At 38.5% G+C, this 5,479-nt stretch overlaps 1 pseudogene; it reads right to left on the bottom strand.

Moving 5' to 3' along the window:
• Positions 1 to 1,032: 1,032 nt before the first annotated feature.
• On the bottom strand, positions 1,033 to 2,409 carry LOC119525884 (annotated as a pseudogene).
• Between the last annotated feature and the right edge of the window lie 3,070 nt (positions 2,410 to 5,479).

Below are 5,479 nucleotides of genomic sequence, written 5' to 3'. Positions count from 1 at the left end.
ACCAGATGTCTTCTCAGGTGAATTCTACCAATCATTCCAAGAAGAATTAATACCATTCCTGCCGAGACTCTTCGAAAATACTGAAGAGGATGAAACACTACCCAACTCATTCTACGAAGCCAAGTTCACTCTAATGCCAAAGCCAGATAAAGATATTATAAGAAAACAAAATTAGAGACCAATTTATCCAATGAATATAGACAAAAATATCCTCAACAAAATACATGCAAATGGACTCCAGCAGTATTTGAAAGAATTATATGACATGATCAAGTGGATTTTATCCCAGGTATTCAAGGCTGGTTCAACACAAGAAAATCAATTAATGTAACATACCACATTGGAGAAAAGCACATAATAATCTCAATTAATGCAGAAAAAGCATTTCACAAGATTCAGCATCCTTTCTTGATAAAAATACTTCAAAATATAGCACATTTTACTGAATGTAATTAACAGTGCTGAATTACGACGTGAATGTGGGGGAAAGGGGGGAGTTTTGTGACATGTATGTTACTTGAATGAAAGTTAGAAGAAAAAACATGGGACTGTGTAACACAGTTAATCCTGTTGTGGATGATGGAATGTGGTTAATAGTACAAGAATAGAAATGTTCTTTCATGAATTATAGCAAATGTACAGCACTAACATAAGGGGTTAATAATAGTGTTGTACATGAGAAAATTACACCTACTATAAATATGGACTATAGTTAATAGTATTACTTTTAAGAATTTTAAAAGTTTAATGTGACATAAAAAATACAAATAGAATTCCAGTTTGTTTAATGTTGTATAAAAAATTATGAGTAGAACCAAAAGTGAATTAAACATTATCACATTTGATTATACAACTGTCTAGTTCTTCATATTAACTTTACTCTTCAAACAGTGGAAAGCAGGGTGCAATATAGAAATTGAGAAAGAGATAAAACAACAAACAAACTTGTCTACCATGTTTATTTTTCTACACTCTATAGCTGTGCTGACAGAGATGGCTTCTTTTACTTCTCCATTGCAAAGAAATTCAGTTTTATATAAAATTGAACATGCTGAAAAGCTGAGGGAAACAAGAAATATCCTGTGCACTGTCATACAATTCAAATAACGGTGCAGCTAATAGCTTGTAATTTTTAGGGACTGCAGAAAAGGCTTTCTCTTGAGGTTGAAACAAAAACAACTTCATATGTTCCTTAGGCTTTGTAATATATGCAGGAATGTATGGATACTGAGGAGGTTCAAAATTTGGTCTCCACCAGTTACCAAGGCAGTCATCAACAATTGAGTTTTGCAGGACTTCATCTTGACCACCTAGTGTCTCTGTGTGCTGGTTTGGATATATTATGTCCTCCCAAAAGCCATGTTTTAATACAATCTTGTGGAATATTTGGATTAGGTTGTTTACATGGAGACGTGACTCACCCAACTGTAGGTGATACTTCTGATTAGATTATTTCCATGGAGGTGTGGTACCACCCATTCAGTGTGGATCTTGATTAGTTTACTGGAGCCCTTTAAGAGGAGCAGACCCAGATGCTTGCTGACTCTTTGAGATGCTAGCCCAGAGTTTGTCCTGGCAAAGCTGAGAGAGCAAAATGCCCCAAGAGGAGCTGAGAGAGACTTTTGGAGAGATGCTTGGGAACTGCAGAAATGCTCAGAGGTGCTTGGAGTTACAGACAGAAGGCCTTTTGGAGATGCTAAGCTAAGGATCCACAGCAGCTGAGAGAGGAGCTGAAACACAACCTAGCACCAGCAGATGCCAGCCACATGCCTTCCCAGTTGACAGAGGTGTCCCAGACTCCATCAGCCATTCTTCAGTGAAGGTATCCTCTTCTTGATACCTTGGTTTGGACACTTTTATGGCCTTAGAACTGTAAATTTGTAGCCAAATAAACCTCCTTTATAAAAGCCAATCCATTTCTGGTATTTTGCATAATGACAGCATTAGCAAACCAGAACACTCTCATTAAGCATTTTAGTCCTTCAACTTCAATTTCTCCTGGGCTAAGTTCACCATCAGGTAGTGAGGAAAAGTTGTTCCTAGTTGTAGCTGTAACACATAGAGTAGCTGGTGCACATGTACAATCAGAATTCCTTCTACAGTCATCCTCATTCCAATTTTATCAAATTCTTCTCTCAGGTGCTGAAATCTGACTCTAACAGAGCTGTTCTTATAGAGGGGATTTTGGGTACCCAAAGTATAATTGGTAAGAGGGTACATGTTGATGGTGTGCTCCAGTGTAAGAGGCTTGGTCTACTGGACGTACATAACCCACGCCAGCTAGTACCAGGAACATGGTGGCAAGCATGGGCACTGGAGGAAAGTGGAAATGGGAGTCAGGGAAAACAGTCCCCATGCAGGCAGCCATTATCTGTGTCCTGCTTAGCAGCTGCTGCCTACCATAAACATGAGAGCACAAGAGAAGCAATAGTAGTATTTTAATAACTTTTCATCAGTTGTAACAAAGGAACCACACTAATGCAAGGTTTCAGCAATAGGGAGGGTTATGGGAACACTATTTTTACATGACTTTTATGTAAATCTATAACTTCTCTAATTAAAAAAATAATAATTAAAAAATTATTCTAAGTGAAAGAAACCAGACACAACACACTACAAATGGTATAAGCTCACTGATATGAAATGTAAATAGTGAAAAATACTAGATAAAAATAAGAAAGTGACCCAGAACACCAGTTCCAGTGATAAACCAGCTAGACAAAGTCTGCTAAATCCACAGGGACTGTGCACTTGGTGAAACTGGGAGTCTGCATTCTGAAACAAGTGAGTAAGCCTGCTGAATATCTGGCAGCCACACTGTGGTGTGGGGAAATCATGGGTTGGCATTTGGAGTCAGACTAGTTCTTTTTTTAAAAAAACCCACAAGTGGCTGCAGATACAGCAGTGAGAACCACACATTGAAGTATGGCAGGAAAAGGCTGTGGGAACGCCCTTCCCACTCCTTCCCAGCACTGGTTCCGGAGCCACAGCCCAGAGCCACATCAAAAAACCCAGTGTGATGGGAAGTGTTTCCAATGTCATATGCACATACCAAAATATGGGTGTGGACAATAGCCTTTTGTGCACCCACAGCTAATTGTCCCAGAGCTAGGAAGGTGGAACTGTGCAAAAAGGGGGACATTAACAAGCTCCATACAGCCATCCTTTCAGCAGGCTGGCAATGCCCCTACATGGCATGGTGGCCCAGAACTTCCCTTGAGGGATGGTGTGCACTTGTGACATAGCACAGGCTTCCCTCAGCAGAGACCCTGGGAGGGCAAAGCTTGGAAGAGGGACCCACTCAGAAATTCCAGGGGCCATATGCCAATACCAAGGACTTGTGGGTCAGAGGCAGAGACAATCTGTGGTGAGACTGAGCTAAAGGTTTAGATTCTTGCAAAAGCCTTAAAACTCCAAGAACACCTGGGAGGTTTATTATAGCCACCCAGCCTCCCTAACTACTCAGACACACACCCCACATCCAGGGCAGACGGCACCAACAACATACTCAAACTTGGTGCAACAACTGGACCCCCACAAGAATCAGACCCCCACACACCACAAAGAAAAAGTTAGGGAGAACTGGCTTGAGGAGAATAGGTGACTCCTGGATACCACCTGCTGGTTAGTTAAAGTGTATGCAACCAAGTTGTAGATCTGACAAATTAGAGATTAGTCTTTGAATTTGCCTACATATCCTAAAAGAACCCTGGGAAGGTAAGCAAATGCCAAGAGGCCAAAAACAACAGAAAATTTTAAAGCATATGAAAAAACCAGACAATATGGATAACCCAAGCCCAAACACCCAAACCAAAAGATTAAAGGAGATGCAGTACTTGGAACAATTAATCAAAGAACTAAAGACAAACAACAAGAGCATGGCACAGGATATAAAGGTCATGAAGAAGACCCTAGAAGATCATAAAGAAGAAATGGTAAAATTAAATAAAAAACATAGATGATCTTATGGAAATAAAAGAAAATGTTGACCAAATTAAAAAGATTCTGGATACACATAGTACAACAATAGAGGAAGATGAACAATGAATCAGGGACATGGAGGATGACAAAACAGAAAATGAAAGAACAAAAGAAAGAATGGAGAAAAAACTGAAAAAATCAAAATGAACATCAGAGATATGCTTAGATAAAATAAAACATCAAAATATAATACTCACTGGTGTCCCAGAGGGGAAGAGAAGGGTAAAGGTCAAGAAAGAGTATTCAAAGAAATTGTTGAGGAAAACTTCCCAAACTTTCTACACAACATAAATACACACAGCATAAATGTCCAGTGAACTCCAAATAGAGTAAATCCAAATAAACCCACTCCAAGACATATTCTGATCAGACTCTCAAATACTGAAGAGAAGGAGCAAGTTCTGAAAGCAGCAAGAGAAAAGCAATTCACCACATACAAAGGAAACAACATAAGACTAAGTAGTGACTGCTCAGCAGACACCATGGAGGCAAGAAGGCAGTGGCATGACATATTTAAAATTCTGAGAGAGAAAAATTGCCAACCAAGAATCCTTTATCCAGCAAAGGTCTCCTTCAAATTTGAGGGAGAGCTTAAATTTTTCACAAACAAATTCTGAGAGATTTTGCTAATAAAAGACCTGCCCTACTTCAGATACTAAAGGAAGCCCTACCAACAGAGAAACAAAGAAAGGAGAGAGACAAATATGGAGAAACATTCAGTACTAAAGAGATTCAATATTGGTTCATTAAAGTACAATAAGAGAGAAGGGAAAAAATATATCTCACAAACATAAATAAAAGGAGAGGATGGCTGATTCAAGAAATGCCTTCACAGTAATAAAGTTGAATGTAAATGGATTAAATTCCCCTATTAAAAGATATAGATTGGCAGAATGGATTAAAAATTATGAACCTTCAATGTGCTGCATACAAGAGACTCATCTTAGACACAGGGACACAAAGAAATTGAAAGTCAAAGGATGGAAAAAAATATTTCATGCAAGCCACAGCCAAAAGAAAGCAGGAGTAGCAATATCAATCTCAGATAAAATAGATTTTAAATGCAAGGATGTTTTGAGAGACAAAGAATCCCACTACATACTAATAAAAGGGGCAGTTCCATAAGAAGAAATAACAATCATAAATGTTTATGCACCGAATCATAGTGCCACCAAATACATGAGACAAACATTGGCAAAATTAAAGGAAGCAATTGATGTTTCCACAATAATTGTGGGAGACTTCAACACATCACTGTCTCCTATAGATCAACGAGACAGAAGACCAGTAAGGAAACTGAAAACCTAAACAATCTGATAAATAAATTGGATTTAACAGACATATACAGACATTACATCCCAAATCACCAGGATACACATTCTTCTCTAGTGCTCATGGAACTTTCTCCAGAATAGACCATATGCTCGGACATAAAACAAGCATCAATAAATTTAAAAAAAATCGAAATTATCCAAAGCACATTCTCTGACCACAATGG

Source organism: Choloepus didactylus (genome assembly GCF_015220235.1).
Source record: "Choloepus didactylus isolate mChoDid1 chromosome Y unlocalized genomic scaffold, mChoDid1.pri SUPER_Y_unloc1, whole genome shotgun sequence".
Classification (NCBI taxonomy): Eukaryota; Metazoa; Chordata; class Mammalia; order Pilosa; family Megalonychidae; genus Choloepus; species Choloepus didactylus.
This window is presented reverse-complemented; position numbering and strand designations above follow the sequence as displayed.